This window comes from Carassius carassius, chromosome 21, assembly GCF_963082965.1.
Source record: "Carassius carassius chromosome 21, fCarCar2.1, whole genome shotgun sequence".
NCBI classification, from domain to species: domain Eukaryota; kingdom Metazoa; phylum Chordata; class Actinopteri; order Cypriniformes; family Cyprinidae; genus Carassius; species Carassius carassius.
Genome location: NC_081775.1, coordinates 1,828,248 through 1,845,453, shown reverse-complemented (window position 1 = coordinate 1,845,453; position 17,206 = coordinate 1,828,248). Strand labels below are relative to the sequence as shown.

At 39.9% G+C, this 17,206-nt stretch overlaps 1 long non-coding RNA gene and 1 pseudogene across 1 annotated transcript in view; one reads left to right on the top strand and one right to left on the bottom strand.

Annotated features, from left to right (window-relative positions):
- The first annotated feature begins 754 nt into the window (after positions 1 to 754).
- The window catches only part of LOC132097345 (uncharacterized), a 433,761-nt gene continuing 417,309 nt past the window's right edge, over positions 755 to 17,206 (top strand). The window contains exon 1 of the long non-coding RNA XR_009422723.1: positions 755 to 919. This is a non-coding gene — a long non-coding RNA (uncharacterized LOC132097345). The remainder of the gene's footprint in view (positions 920 to 17,206) is intronic.
- Positions 9,581 to 9,679, bottom strand: LOC132098286 (U6 spliceosomal RNA; annotated as a pseudogene).

Genomic DNA, 17,206 nt, shown 5'->3' with positions numbered 1-17,206 from the left:
AATGATAGTTAAAGGCAGTTCATCATTGGATTCAGTTATATCATCTCTGTTCAGTTAAATAGTGTCTGTGCATTTATTTGCAATCAAGTCAACGATATCGCTGTAGATGAAGTGTCCCCAACTAAGCAAGCCAGAGGCAACAGCGGCAAGGAACCGAAACTCCATCGGTGACAGAATGGAGAAAAAAACCTTGGGAGAAACCAGGCTCAGTTGGGGGGCCAGTTCTCCTCTGACCAGACGAAACCAGTAGTTCAATTCCAGACTGCAGCAAAGTCAGATTGTGCAGAAGAATCATCTGTTTCCTGTGGTCTTGTCCTGGTGCTCCTCTGAGACAAGGTCTTTACAGGGGATCTGTATCTGGGGCTCTAGTTGTCCTGGTCTCCGCTGTCTTTCAGGGATGTAGAGGTCCTTTCTAGGTGCTGATCCAGCATCTGGTCTGGATATGTACTGGATCCGGGTGACTGCAGTGACCCTCTGATCTGGACACAGACTGGATCTGGTGGCCACGGTGACCTCGGAACAAGAGAGAAACAGACAAATATTAGCGTAGATGCCATTCTTCTAATGATGTAGCAAGTACATAGGTTGTTATGGGAAGTGTTTCCGGTTCCGGTTTACCTAATTAATGCAGCCTAAAAATCCTTTAGGGAAGTCGTGGCCTAATGGTTAGAGAGTCGGACTCCCAATCGAAAGGTTGTGAGTTCGAGTCCCGGGCTGGCAGGAATTGTGGGTGGGGGGAGTGCATGTACAGTGCTCTCTCCACCCTCAATACCACGACTTAGGTGCCCTTGAGCAAGGCATCGAACCCCCAACTGCTCCCCGGGCGCCGCAGCATAAATGGCTGCCCACTGCTCCGGGTGTGTGCTCACAGTGTGTGTGTGTGTGTGTTCACTGCTCTGTGTGTGTGCATTTCGGATGGGTTAAATGCAGAGCACAAATTCTGAGTATGGGTCACCATACTTGGCTGAATGTCACTTCACTTTTTTCACTTTCACTTTAACGGATTTGGATAATAAAAGCATATTAGTATGTTATGTGTATGCCAGGTTAAAGAGATGGGTCTTTAATCTAGATTTAAACTGCAAGAGTGTGTCTGCCTCCCGATCAATGTTAGGTAGGTTATTCCAGAGTTTGGGCGCCAAATAGGAAAAGTATCTGCCGCCTGCAGTTGATTTTGATATTCTAGGTATTATCAAATTGCCCGAGTTTTGAGAACGTAGCGGACGTAGAGGATTATAATGTAAAAGGAGCTCATTCAAATACTGAGATGCTGGACGTTTTTGCCCATATTAGGAATTTCCTGTTATGACTTTCTGCGCGAGCGCCCTCCAGCTACGAGTATGAATGAGACGCGCACACACACACACACACACACACACACACACACACGCACACACACACACACACTGCAGGAGAGTTTAGCACTCCATGATGAAGCCTTTCGGTCCGAAAAAAACATCAGGTCATGCGCAGACTATCCTGTCTCTTTGAGTTTAAATCTATATTTATTCACACCAGCTCTTGAAAACCTCTATATGAACACACTTGCCCGAAAAAGTGCGGGGGACGAATTTCCGTGATACTAAAAGTGGGGGGGACATGTCCCCCGCGTAATCTACGCCCCAGGTTAGAGGGTCAATTGTAAATGGAAAATATGTGTTTTTAGCCATTTACTGAAGATGGGTAAGGACTCAGCTGCTCGGATTGAGTTGGGCAAGTCATTTCACCAGGAGGAAATAGTTAAGATAAAAGTCACAGAAAATGATTTTGTGCCTCTTTGGTTCCTCTTCACATTATAATGCGCTGTTCACTCACAGAACTCAAACCTCCACAGGGCACATAAATCTGAAGTGGTGAATTGAGGTAAAGGGGAGCAGAGCCAGTGATTGTTTTGTAGGTAAACATCAATGTCTTGAATGTTATGCGAGAAGCCTCATTCTGGATTAATTGTAGAGGTTTAACAGAACTGGCTGAAAGGCCTGCCAAGAGAGCAATGCAATATTTCAGCCTGGACTGAACAAGAGCTTGAACAAGGAGCTGTGAAGCGTGTTTCAAAAGAAAGGGCCTGATCTTCCTAATGTTGTGTAGAGCAAATCTACACAAATCTGCAGGATCGGACAGTCTTCAGGGTCTCTGGCAATCATTAAAAGGAGTCATAGTTGATGTACCTAGCACAAGCAGCTCTATCTTGGTAAGGTTGAGTTAAAGGTGATGCTCCTTCATCCAGGAAGAAATGTATTTTAGACATAAATATGTATATATAGTTTAAACAATTATTCTTTGCCTAGAAAAAAAAACATTCTGTGTCCATGATACAACAGCTTCTGTATTTGTAAAATTATTATGGGACTGCTCATCCACCATGACACTAGCTGTGAGAAATGCTGCAAGTGGAGTGATACAGAACACAGAAGAGGAGATCATTAATTATATTATTAAAATTCAGTAAGAACTGAATCACATTCATGCACTATTACCCACACTTTTAAAGTCCATTTTGTAATTGTTTATCGACCCCCTGGACCACAAGGTTACTTCTTGGATGAATTAGATGTGCTGCTTTCATCCTTTCCTAAAGGATGGTACTCCCCTAGTTACGCTTAGAGATTTCAATATCCATTTAGATAAATGTCAGGCTGCAGACTTCCTGCTTGCTTCTACTGCTTGCTTGCCTCTAATGCTACTCTGCTTGCCTCTTTTGATCTCAAGAGAGTGTTAATTACCGCTACTCACAAATCAGGCAACTAACTGCACCTTATTTACACATGACACTGCTCCACTGATCATGTGCTGGTTACTCCACTGCACACCTCTGATCACTTCCTCCTCACTCTTAACCTCAAAATGGTTCCTGACACAACACATATCCCTCAACACGTCATCTTTCAACATAACCTATGCTCACCCTCCTGGCTATCTGCTATGGTTTCATTTCCACTTCCCCTAAACAGATAGCATATCTTGATGCTTTCTGCTTCACTCTTACGTCGAGCAGTGGCCAGCCATTTATGCTGCGGCACTCGGGGAGCAGATGGGGGTTCAGTGCCTTGGGGGAAGTTGCGGCCTAATGGTTAGAGAGTCGGACTCGCAATCGAAGGGTTGTGAGTTCGAGTCTCGGGCCGGCAGGAATTGTAGGTGGGGGGAGTGCATGTACAGTGCTCTTTCCACCTTCAATACCACGACTTAGGTGCCCTTGAGCAAGGCCCTGAACTCCCAACCGCAACATAAATGGCTTCCCACTGCTCCATGTGTGTGTTCACGGTGTGTGTGTGTGTTCACTGCTGTGTGTGTGTACTTTGGATGGGTTAAAAGCAGAGCACGAATTCTGAGTATCGGTCACCATACTTGGCCGTATGTCACGTCACGTCACTCAAGGGCACCTAAGTCATTCTCTGCATTTAAGTCATTCTCTGCTCATGAGTCTACTGCTAAAAGGACATACATCATAACATCATAACATCATACATATCATAACGTTTATATTCTAAATTCAAATCTGAAGAAGATACCATAAAAAATTAGATTCCTGCAACAATTGTTCCTATACTATGTCTAGGGTTAGGGTTAGATGACAGGTGCGTCAGATCACACGTCACAAGCTGTCAAGAAAGAGAGCGCCAGAATTCAAATAAACAATCTTCTGCCTATCTTTCTTTTTTTTGTGGATCGTCTCATTCTGTTTGTGACACTGTATGCTACAAAACGATGCTGTTTTTTACTACCAAGATGCAGTTTCTGAGCGTGAGTTATTCCATAACGGACACAAACAATTCTGTCCCCGAAGGACTGAAACGTAAACAAAGGAATTATCATCCATTTTACAACGTTATTGCTTCATTGGATTAAACATGCTCCATGAGATGTCATTCAGTGGACCCTTACCTTCCTAACTAAATCAGGATTTACAGTTTTGGATGTGTTCATGACTCATTATTACAATAAATCTGGTATGTACTGTGTTTTTATTCTTCTTGTTGTATGTGTAGTGCTTACACATATGTAGCAAATACATTCTTTATAAGCTTTCCATTGAAAAACAGTGATCTGTTGATGATGCTTGAAGCTTAGATCTTTATAAATGATATATAGTTTGTCAAGATAAAATTTTGTCCTGTTTCATTTAATCTTTACGGAAACATTGACACGTGTGAACAAGGACAGTTCAGTGCGCCCACGTCCTGGTGAACGTTAACAGTTTAAGAAACCCACCCTTGACCCATCTCTTTTAGAGAACTACAGACACATTTCCCTTCTTCCTTTCATTGAAAAAAACACTTGAATGGGCTGTGTTCAACTAAGTTTTTGCCTTTCTCACACAGAACAACCTCATGGACAGAAACCAGTCTGGCTTCAGAAGTGAGACGAGACTGCCTTGCTCTCAGTTGTTGAATTGTCAGTACTTATCTTGCTAGATCTGTCCGCTGCTTTGGTGAACCACCAGGTCCTCCTGTCAACCTTATTTGCAAAGGGCATCCAAGGATCCGCTTTCCAGTGATTTGAGTCTTACCTCTCAGATAGGTCCTTCAAGATATCTTGGAGAGGTGAAGTGTCCAAGTTGCCACATCTAACTACTGGGGTGCCTCAGGGCTCAGTTGTTGGACCACTTCTCTTCTCTGTATACATGGCATCACTAGGTTCTGTCATTCAGAAACATGGCTTTTCATATCACTGCTATTCTGATGACACTCAACTATACCTCTCATTTCATCCTGATGATCCGATAATAGCTGCTCGCATCAAAGCTTCCCTAATGGACATTTCTTGCTGGTCAAAGGACCATTACCTTCAACTCAACCTTGCCAAGACAGAACTGCGTGTGGTTCCATCAAACCCATCATTTCATCACAATTTCACCATCCAGTTAGGCATCACCATTACTCCTTCAATAACAGCCAGAAACCTTGGAGTTATGATTGATAATCAGTCAGACTTTCTTCTTCACTTTTAGACTCTTAGCAGGTCTTCCAACCAGTCCTTTCAAACATTTACAATTAATCCAGAACATGGCAGCAAGATAATTTTTTAATGAGCCAAAAACAATGCACGTCACATCTCTTTTTATTAATTTGCACTTGCTACCAATAGCTGTTCGCATAAAATTCAAGGCATTTAGGTTTTCCTACAAAACCACTGGTTCTGCACCCTTTTACCTAAATTCATTAGTTCAGACTTATGTGCCCTCTAGAAGCTTGCATTCTGCAAGTGAATGGCACATTATTGTTCATCCCAAAGAGGCACAAAATCACTTTCACAGAACTTTACATTAAATGTTCCCTCCTGGTGGAATGACCAGCCCAACTCAATCTGAGCAGCTGAATCCGTAGCAATCTTCAAGAATCGGCTAAAAACACACCTATTCCAGCTTTATTTGACCTCCAAACTCTAGCTTTTAGACTTGCACTCTATTCATTTACTATCTAATTGTTTTTCTTAAAAAAAAAATAAATAAATAATAATAATAATAATAATAATAATAATAAAACAAACTTACACTAGAGCTTTTCTATTCTTTTTATTCTTTTGTATTTGTGATGAGTGGGGCATGGAGTAATTGAAGATGGTGGAGTAGAACGCAGTCTCAGGAGTACCCCCAGCCTGCGAGGGGTGATGGAGGTATGTGATCAGTGAGGCGGGGCTGAGAGCCGTGGGAAAGGAGCGAGGCCAGCAGAGTAATTGAAGATGATAGACACCTGCGCCACTCACTGGTCTTGAGTCCCACGGAGGAGCTCTGGAAGGATAAAGGAAGGAGTACGACAGTGAAGGATGAGAAAGGACCAGGCCTGGGTTTTATTTTGTGTTTTGGTTTTGTTTGTGCACTGCAGTTGTCCACGAGGGGCTGTGGTGCTCTTTTGAGTTTATTTTTTTATTAAAATTTTTGTATGAATGTTCGCCGGTTCCCGCCTCCTGCTTCCCATCTTACGAATGTTGTTACAATATTCTATTTGTTTTCTTTTTATTTATTATACAATTAACAAAAAGAAAAAAAAGGCCTCTGTGCGTGTGATTAGTACTCCGGTGATTGTGATGGGATCTGGTGCTATGGTGTTGGCTGATTCTGTGACACATGCAAATGGTGAAATGCTTTCTGTGGTGATACTAGGCCTACAGTGAGAGATGCTACTGTGTGAATGAATAGTGACTCATTTGAAATGCTTATTAAGTCTGTATAAATGCTTTAATATTCTCTAGACCTTTTTATTATTTAGTTTAAAAAGGGCTTGATAATATAAATGTGTGTACTGTAACAACAAGTTTAGGTGACAAGCAGGCCAAATTTTGACATGCCTCTGCACGAATGTAATGTTTGTGATGCTACAGTTTGTCATTTAAGTACACAGGGGTTTATAAATATGTGTGATTTGTGTTTTTCTAAAACCTCAGCTGTGCCCACAGCATCACAATACATGTCTCTCCATGAGAATGAACAATCAGAGTCTCCTCCCTGTATCTAGTATACACATAACACACACACACAGCCATTGTCTCTTCACACGTCTAACTCAACCGTGCTAAGCCCAAAATGTCACTCATTCAGAACCACACACCCCAGTACCTATACACTGAATACAGATGCACACAATATGACGTAAAAGTGTTTAAAGAGACAAAAACACCTGCACGCAAACCTTTGATGTCCACAGATCTACACTTTGAGGTTTGAATTCTATTTTGTGAATATGAATCACTTCTTTATGCAGATGAAAGAGTAGTTATTTTACACATTTCTAGCATATTCATAACATAATCTAACATTTACCAAAAAAATTAATAAATAAATAAAGCATCGTCTTTTGATTTTGTCACATACGTGACACTGGAACACAAAACCAGATATAAGGGTCAATTTTTCGAAATGAGATTTATACAGTACATCATCTGAAAGCTGAATAAATAAGACTAAGAATAAGGTTTTGTGGTCCAGGGTCACGTATTCAGATACAGACACTTTATATAGACAAACTATACTACATGAAAAAAACATGTTTCCTTGACATTGCTATAAAAATAGATACACCTTCAGCCTCCAATTTCTGTCTGCTCATGGAATTTAATCTTCCTCACACAAAATGATGAAAAATTAAGTCAGTACACTCCAGGAATTAATGGACTGATTATTTTGTCAAATCAGACTTTTTCATCTCATATGTTGCTACAATTATGAATGTGTTGTTAGCAAATGGTTAAAAGTTAACCGTTTATTCAAATTTTGTATGGGGTAAACATAGAAACTTTTGCAAAAACTCTCATTATATTGATAAAAATCTGTCCTCACTACGCAATTAATCTCTCATTTACATCATGTCTACATTATGTTGGTTATAATGAGAGGATTTGTGAGTGTGCAGAACTCAGTGAGCTCATGCATAATAAAAACAAAACAAAAAAAACAATGGATTCTGACTAACTTATGTTACACAGTGCCAAAACTACTAACTGGTATTGTCAAGAAGAAGATATGTAACATCTGACCAAACAATACAGAGGAGCTAAAGGCCACTATCAAGCAACCTGGGCTTCAGTAACACTTCAGCAGTGCCACAGGCTGATCACCTCCATGTTATGCCACATTAAAGCAGTAAGCAGTAAGAAGAAAAAAAAAAGACCCTTTGACCATTGTTATATGCTAGTTTAATGATGCTATGGCATGAAATGGCGTAAAAATGTATTTAAGCCAAGATTTAAAAAAAGAGCTTTAAAATTATTATGTATAAGCTAACATTTAGTCACACCAGGGGTATAGCCATCATTTCAGAAGTGACAGAAATGTCAAATACAATAATTTTATGTATGTAGCCTATGTATTAAATATTTAAAAGGAATTCTCTTTTTTTATTACTTTTAATTTGCTGTAAGAAATCAAATACACTGCTCGTGCTTGACAATAATCAATCATTTGTAATTGATATTTTTTTCCTAACGGCAATTTTATGATTGTTTTATATGCTACATTTAATTAGCTATTATTGAAATTTTCTGCACAGAATAAGGCTTTATAGTTTCAGTATTGTAATAGATGATGTCAATTAGCACTGCATCATTCATACATTTTATTTATTTGTGTTTTTAATTTTTTTATTTATTATAATTTTATCAGTTCATTCTGCTTTCATTCAGTTTCACTGCAGACAAAGCCTGGAACATCTATGAGAGCGAGATCACTTCTCTTTCAGTGGGAAAACTTTTTAATCATTTTCAGAAAATAAAATGCTATAGTAGCTATTTAACTTTTCCTCTCCATCAGCGAATGATGATCCTGAAAGAAAATGCGCCTGATGTCTGTTTGCTAAAGCAACAAACGCTACTTTCTTTCATGCATCTGGTAATCAGATAAACCTTGTGTTCTTATTTCAAGGTCGTTGTTAATGCTGTGGTTATTTTAACAGTTTCCTTCGTACATTTGGCTCAACAACATTCTTAAAACACATTCATCATTCAATCGAACTGTGCGTGTGCTTTAGACACTTACATTTTTGCTCCGTCCATGCTATAAATATGCAGCTTTCGACTGCTCAGGTAACTCCTTCGGTAAGATGCAGAGAGCCATTAAAAAACTACAGAAAAGTAAAACTACTTCACTTTAGTATTACTGGCCACGAGTCCCAAGGTCAGAACACAAATCAGCTGTGTCAGAGATGAATGGTGCGCAAGCTCAATCCTTTGACAGTCTTGGGTGGCACGAAAACTGTTCAAGGTCTCCATTAATTCGTGCGTGTAGGTTATGGTTTATTACACCTTACCAAAACTATATTTTGTTATTTTCTCCATATATTAGATGATAATCCAGGAATAAAAATGAGATTCTTTTTATTAGACTTCTCTACTTCCTCTTTATGATGGACAGCTTCTGTTTGGAGGACCTGCAGATGCTCTGACAGCTCAGGGTTCCAGCGAGCAACATGTTCAGCTTCACACGCCTTCACTCAAGCAAAAAAAAAAAAAAAAACGGGGACAACAAGGTTTGTATACTTACATCATGGTAAATCTATACATGTGTTCTAAAAACCACACCATTTAAGAATTGTATGAGCTGTGCAGGTAAACACATGTGACTGACACTAAAGGCTGTGGTCTTTAGTGTCCCATACTAGTTTACAGTGGTTTGAATGCAATAGATTTACGCAACCAATTTCCATAGGGTCAATGAAGCATGACATTTCAATCTAGCCAAAGTCAAGACACACCATGCATGAATTTTTAACCCCAATTGATGAGTACCCTAAAGTTCTCTTTCCAAAAATGCTCGCTATGGGAAACATTTCAAGGATGAGGCTGTGGAGGCACTAATTACACCACATCTTACTAAAGGGGAAACCAATCACAGTTAATTACCAGGAGCCCATTGGATGGCGGAGGCTATTGAGTTGGCTTAAACAGCTATGGGACCACACCAGCGCATTCGCCAACCCCAGAGGGTTAATTCCCTGGTCAGCTTGGCATTGTTTAAGGGAATTTTAGGGGAAGATACAGAATGAGGTATCTCAACAAGCTGGATTACATGGAAGAAACATATCATAATCATAATCATGTAGTGTTTGTTATCAAAGATGCCATCTTAGCGAAGTGCCGATGAGTCCTGCAGTATGAAATGGAGCGCTTCACGGATTTGCTTTCATCCCACAGGGGCCTTGCTAATCTTCTCTGTATTAATCCAATTTTTGTATATGTCCCGCCGTGGCACTATGGCATGTGGAAATATATTTTGAATGCAGTTGACGTTGGCGATAATGCCAATGAACTAATGAGATAGCACGATACAGGGAAAGATCAGGGGCTGGGATCGTAGATCTGCAACAAAACATCAGTATGCGTTGCTCTCCTTAAGGACACATCTCTCCTTCATAGTCTTTTTCTTTTTTTCTGTTAGATCTGTCTGCAGGCTTCAATACTGTGAACCAGCAGATCCTTCTATCCACTTTCTCTGACTTGGGCATCACAGGTACGGTACTTTGGTGGATCCAGTCTAACCTCACAGGCAGATCTTTCAGGGTTTCATGGAGAGGTGGGGTCTCTTAGTCACATCAGCTAATCACTGTTCCTCAATATTCAGTGCTCACTCCTCTTCTTTTTTTCAGTTTACACAACATCACTGGGCATGATCATAAAGGCACATGGCTTCACCTACCACTGCTATGCAGATGATGCACAGATCTATCTTTAATTTATTCCTGATGATCCCACTGGCTCAACCTGTATATACATATTTCAGACATCTCTGCTTGGATGAAGGACTCAGCTCAACTCAGCTTCTACATATGATAAAAAAAATAAAATAAAAAAAAAACATTGGCAGCACGTCGAGTGTTATGTTAGCCAAAGAAAACCCATGTCAAACCCTCCTGATCTTACTCCAGTGGCTCCCAGTTATGGTCAGAATCAAATATATGTTTTTAAAGCTTTAAATCAGGACCACTGGAACAAAAAGGGAAAAAAATAAACACTCTCCAAAACCTTCATCCTCTTTGTTCCTCATTGGTGGAATAAGCTGTCAACCTCTACCTGGACTGATAAAAGCATTACATCCTTCAAACATCAGCTGAAGACAGACCACTTTTGCAAGCACTTAAGCACTCCACACTCTAAAAATAATGTACTTACACACACAAAAAAAATATTCTCTGCATTTCTCCTCTTATCTAGCCGGTTTTTTTTTTTTTTGTCTAATAAACCTAGCATTGTGTACTGTTGTTCACTCTTTGACAAATTGCTTTGTTCCTCTTTTGTACGATGCTTCGGATAAAAGTGACTGCCAAACAGATACATGTAAAATGGAAATGGAAACATACATTTATTATCTAGTGACTTATCATGATCTTGCTCATAACTGTGGCAAAACAAATCCCAGCACAATAAATATGGAGAGGCCTGTGGGCTATAGCAGATTATTTTCATTGGATTGATAATCAGTGCTTCAAGAAACCTGACACTGTTATTAACGCTGTAAAGTCTCAGGATTGTTTATGACTGCTTTTCTTAGGGAAGCGCCACTATACGTGGCACCATGTCAAAAAGATAGAAGGTATAATTTTCCTAGATTGATGTCTGTATGCTCAAGAGAACATAAAAGAAAACATTCCAATAAATTTTGATTGCCTAACACACTGTCCCAGCATGATGAATAATAAGGACTGATTGTGCAAAGGGAAGATGAGGACTTATATAAACTATATTTATTCTCTCTCCCTCTTTCAGTCTCTGACTTTCAAAAACTATTGGAATTGAGTATTAAAGCAAGGTTAAGAATTACTGAAGGTAATATTAAACACACCAAGGGACTGTGATACTGAGGAGTCCCTAAGAATGAATTGGACCCACGGAGAGTATTATTTAAATGCCAAGTTCTATCATAAAACTCTCGATGGCACAGGTTGATGTGTTGTTAATGCAAACTGATGATATTCAAAATGTTAAACTACTTACCACAAGCTGATTGGTTCATGTTGCATACACAGTCAATGAGCTTAGGTTAGCATTCACTAGAGCACTTCACAGTTCCTCTGAAAGCCTCCACCTTCCCCAACTCCACCTGTATAGATTTGCTACAGGTTATTCTATATGCTTATACTTATGCAGCAGCAGCAGTATGTCTTAAATACTCACAGCACCATATCGGCTAATTCATTGGCAGTAGCAAGTTTCTGTATTTACTTCACAGCAGAAGCAACATTCTACAACATCAGCAATGACCAACAGCGGCAGCAGCGTAGCAGATCTATTCCACCAAATATATTAACATTGTCATATCCATTACCATGCTAAAATCTAAAAACCAAAACTTTTTCCCCTTGTTTTTGAAAGGTTTTGCATGCAGATGACAATTTTATGAATACAATCAGTGATCACATGGATGCTGTATTATGCTTATAGACTTGATGTATAATATCTTGATGTATAAAGAAGGGGGCTGATTGTGCTTCTTAGCATTTCTGGCGGGCAGGTTGGAGACGGTTCTTCCTATCTCCACCCGTGTTCAATAGATCTAGAGCTCACTCTCGAGACTCGAAAGCCCACGCTGCGGTTCTTCCGCCTCTGATTGTGAACTCGCTGTGGCGGCTATTTAATCTCCGAGGAGATTAATATTGTTTGTGTGACTAAGCGACTCTCATTTTCAGTTTTGATGTGAATCTTTCCACACCCGACCACTTTTCTGGTTGTTTAAGCTCCATTTAATAATGAGGAATTAAAGAGGCATTCATCTGACTATGAGAAGTTAGATATATCATTCCACGCTAGACCATGTATACTTGTCTGGTTGTTTAGCTGCATTTAATTCTGAGGAATTAAGTTCAGTATTTATCTGACTGTGAGGAGTTAGATATATCACTTTGATGTGGATTGTATTGTTACCGCCCGCGCTCCCCGTTTCGGGACCGGAGGCTGAATCAACGCTCTGGGCTAGGGACTTCCCAGCCTAAGCCGGCTCTTGGGGCCATTTTTCAGGTGGGGAAGTCCTCGGCCATGAATTCCTGACGCGTGTCTGTCATGACTGAAGAGGGCATCCCCTTCTGGGGTAGAATGGAGAATCGAGCACTGCTCTCAGTTACTTCCGCCCGCGAGCATAGCGGAGCTGAAAGGCTCGCCGCCCCCTTCGGGGGCCTCTTACACCAGAGGTCAGTCTTGGTTGGTTTTAGAGGCTCTTTGTAAAGCTCCATTCGTGCCAATACATGATATCTCAGATATACATCTGACTCTTAAGACTGCCCTGTAACTGGCTATCACCTCTCTAAAGAGAGTTGGAGTTCTTCTGGCCCTCTCTGTGGCCCCTACCTACCTAGACTTTGCCCTTGGTATGGCCAAAGCATTTTTATACCCTCAAGCGTGTTATGTTCCTAAAGTTCCCTCTTTCACACCACAACCCATAGTACAGCAGGCCTTCTCATGGGACAGTCATTTTTATTATGTCCAGGCTGTCCACAGGCCCAGCACACACCTAGAGGACCAGTTTAAGGCATGACTCTTCCACTCCGGCCTTGCTGTATGGGTTTTTTTATCCATCCCATTGGTCCTGGCTGCTGAGTATAAACGTTAATTATGGGCAAAGGGACCGGGTGTGCATTTGGAAAGACTGCTGTAAGTGGGCTTGACTGAATAGTTGGTTGCGAAGCACTTACTGGAGACATCATTGTCATTTGTTCTGCTTCTTTTTCTTTATTGAAGCTTGAATCTTTTTCTTATTTTTCTTTGTTAGTTGTTCAAGATTTATTTGAGTTTCTTTACGCTGTAGCTCTTTCTCTTTCTCTTTGCTTTTGAGTTTTTGTTCATTTTTTCTGTATTGTTCCACTGCATGAGCCACATGGTCACAAAGTTCTTTGTGTGTTTTAGAATTTAAACCGACCACATCCTCCAGCATGCTCTTTACAGCTGGCAGCATAGCATCAATCACAGCATGTCTAAACAATGTTGCCATTAATTTGTCTCTTTCTGGATCCCCTTCAGTTTCTTGCTTCCACCTTTTCAGCTGTTTCGGAACATATGTGGTTGGATTTTCTGGACCTTTACTGATTTAGGGTCCAGTCTGATCGGGTACTCCACACACAGTGCCTGCCACACTGCTGGATGCAATGCATCAAAAAAATGTAATCCATATTATGAGAGTTCACTGCTCTGTCTAGAGTAGTTTTTTAAGATTTTAGCCAGCAAAGATTTAATGTCCCCCACAGCCAAAAGTTTGCCCATAGTTTCTTCCTCAAACACTCTGATCCACTTTCCAGCCCCCTCATGAATACCTGCAAGGCGAGTGACCAGCCCCTCAAGGTCCTGTGAAGCCCAGGGGACATACTGTCCCTGCTCACCCTTGATTAAAATTGGAAGTTGTGTAGCCAGTGGTCTGAGTGTCCCCTTTTCTCTGACCTGTTCCCATTTTCCGTTATCAAATAACTCATCTGCTTGATTCTCATCTTCACTACTGTAGAACAACTTACTCTTTCCTCTCTCCAACTTATTTACCTCTTGTATCTTTTTTCCTGATTCTTTAATTTTGTCTTCTATTTCTTCTTCCATAGCTTGTACTTGTGCTTCAATTTTTCTATCTTTGCTTTTAATTTTTTTCTAACACTTCCTCATATCTGGTTTATTCTTCCTGGTTTGATTTTAACGCTGTAACGCTGTTTAATGCATGCCTGTCTATAACAATCCATCTGTAAATATTGTTCACCTTTCTTTCTCTCTTACCTCTTTGTTTTCCCAGCTGGTTCCTTCCCACCATCCATCTCTATAGGCTCTTCCATCTCCAGTTCTCCTGTTACTTCCACTCTTCCCCTGAGGATTGGGAACTCTTCCTCTAATGGTAAATGGGAGGTGGCTCAGAAAATAACTTTTCTTTTTCTTGTTGTCTTTATCTGCCCCATTCAGTATTTTCCTGGCCTGTTTTAAACTTTTCAACATGTCCTCACCTTCCTTTTTAAACATAGCTATTATTTATTTCTATTTTCCCCCCTTTGGTTCTCTTTTTTCTCTTTTCTTACTGATTTTAGTTTTATAGTTTTTATTATTATTATCATTATTATTATTATTTTATCAGCTTTTCCATTTCCTCACACAATGCTACATCAAATGTCCTTTCCTTTGGCCATTTTGTCATCATATTTTTTGTTCTTTTCTGCCATGTGTTTGAGATCTTGTTTATTAGCTCTTTACATAGTGGATATTTTAATCCTATTATTTCCACTGGAGTGGCTGCCTTACATTTTCCTATAATATTATAATCAACAGTCAACTGTATATATACATTTATATAGTAAATTGTTTACTATTTTTCTTTTCCTTCCACTTTAATTTAACTATTTTAACCAATTTCTTATAATTTTATATTTTTTTTCATGACATGACTCTTTGAATTTAGTTTTTTATTCTGTCTGATTCATTTACACTTTTTGCATGAATTGATAGTTTCAACTCTATTTTACTATCCCTCAGTATGTAAATTTTTCTAAAAATAATTCATCTATTACTTCTCTTTATTATTTTGTCTGCACACGTAATTATTTTTAATGTATCAATTTAATGCCCTGCTCTCACTGTCATAATACATGAAGCGGAAGCAATGATGCAAGTAACTCTTTATTGAGGGTCAAAAGACACAAAGAAGTACAGGAACTCGGGTGGGCTGGTGGCGCAGGGACTAGATGGTCAGCGTGCTGGAGAAGACAGGTGATGGTGAATCCAGTGACAGTGAAAATTCAGACGAGATGAGACGAACACCACGAAGACACCGAACAGGAACTCGAATCCGGAACAGGACTGGAAACGGCACACGATGACACACACTGAGGACACCAAACAACGATCTGACAAAGAGAGGAAAGTGCGATGAGTCTTTATAGGTGAGTGAATTGGCACCAGCTGATGCGGGGAATGAGATCAGCTGTCGTGCTGATCAGCAGGAACGAGCGGTCATGCCCACTCACACACACCCACACACACACAGAACAACAAATACACGAGACACGAAGAAAACAGTGAATTCATGAACCGTGACACTCACTTGCAGTGTTCTCAGATAATTTTCTCCTCTTTCACACAGACATTCGAAATGCAAAAGCCTATAAAAGATATTGATTCTAATTTTATTGATTTTCTTAAACACATTCTCTCTTTCTGACCCTTTATCCAGACAGTGTGTTTATGCTTTTGTTCTGTTTTCCCTTTATTTAACCTGTTAGCCAGCACCCCTCATTATGGGACTCACAGTTGAAAGTGCCCTACCTAACTTAAAATTGTAACAGTTCCTTACTTCAATGTGTTACACACACAATTTTGGTGTCTTTGGAAAGAAGACCCTTACTTATTATCAACCAGATTTGATAATGTTCAAAAATATTAAAAGTTATAGACACTGAAGGTATAACCTACCTAACATTGTTCGGGAGGCAGACACACTCTTGCAGTTTAAATCTAGATTAAAGACCCATCTCTTTAACCTGGCATGCACATAACATACTAATATGCTTTTATTATCAAAATCCGTTAAAGGATTTTTAGGCTGCATTAATTAGGTAAACCGGAACTCGAAACACTTCCCATAACAACCTATGTACTTGCTACATCATTAGAAGAATGGCATCTACGCTAATATTTGTCTGTTTCTCTCTTGTTCCGAGGTCACCGTGGCCACCAGATCCAGTCTGTGTCCAGATCAGAGGGTCACTGCAGTCACCCGGATCCAGTACGTATCCAGACCAGATGCTGGATCAGCACCTAGAAAGGACCTCTACATCCCTGAAAGACAGCGGAGACCAGGACAACTAGAGCCCCAGATACAGATCCCCTGTAAAGACCTTTTCTCAGAGGAGCACCAGGACAAGACCACAGGAAACAGATGATTCTTCTGCACAATCTGACTTTGCTGCAGCCTGGAATTAAACTACTGGTTTCGTCTGGTCAGAGGAGAACTGGCCCCCCAACTGAGCCTGGTTTCTCCCAAGGTTTTTTTCTCCATTCTGTCACCGATGGAGATTCGGTTCCTTGCCGCTGTCGCCTCTGGCTTGCTTAGTTGGGGACACTTCATCTACAGCGATATCGTTGACTTGATTGCAAATAAATGCACAGACACTATTTAACTGAACAGAGATGACATAACTGAATCCAATGATGAACTGCCTTTAACTATCATTTTTGCATTATTGACACTGTTTTCCTAATGAATGTTGTTCAGTTGCTTTGACGCAATGTATTTTGTTTAAAGCGCTATATAAATAAAGGTGACATTGACATTGACATTGACTGAAGTGCCTTGAAAATGTTTTTACCACACTGATTTTTTTTTTTTATTTGATATAAAAATATATGAAATCAGTCCTGGAGCAATTTAGAAAAGTAATGGGTTGAAAGTCACATGTCTCATGAGTTTCTATTTCCAATCTGAAAAAGAAATCATGAGAATCCTTCAAAAAAAGACTATGAGACTATGTCTAATTAAGAGATGTAATAATATAAATGCACCATAAAGTCAATAAACCACTATTCATATAGACGAGTTCACTTTGATAGCCATGATTACAGTAATTGCGAGCTGATTTGCACTGATTTGCACTCAAACACATGCAGATACATTCACATTCAACATAAAACACACTCACACATATATGAAAACTGTTGAAAAATACAACAAATAATGAAAAAGGTGATCGCTCAGCCCCACCTCCATCATATGACAGGTGCATCACAGCACACATCACGAGCCATCACGAGAGAGCGCCAGAAATCAAAT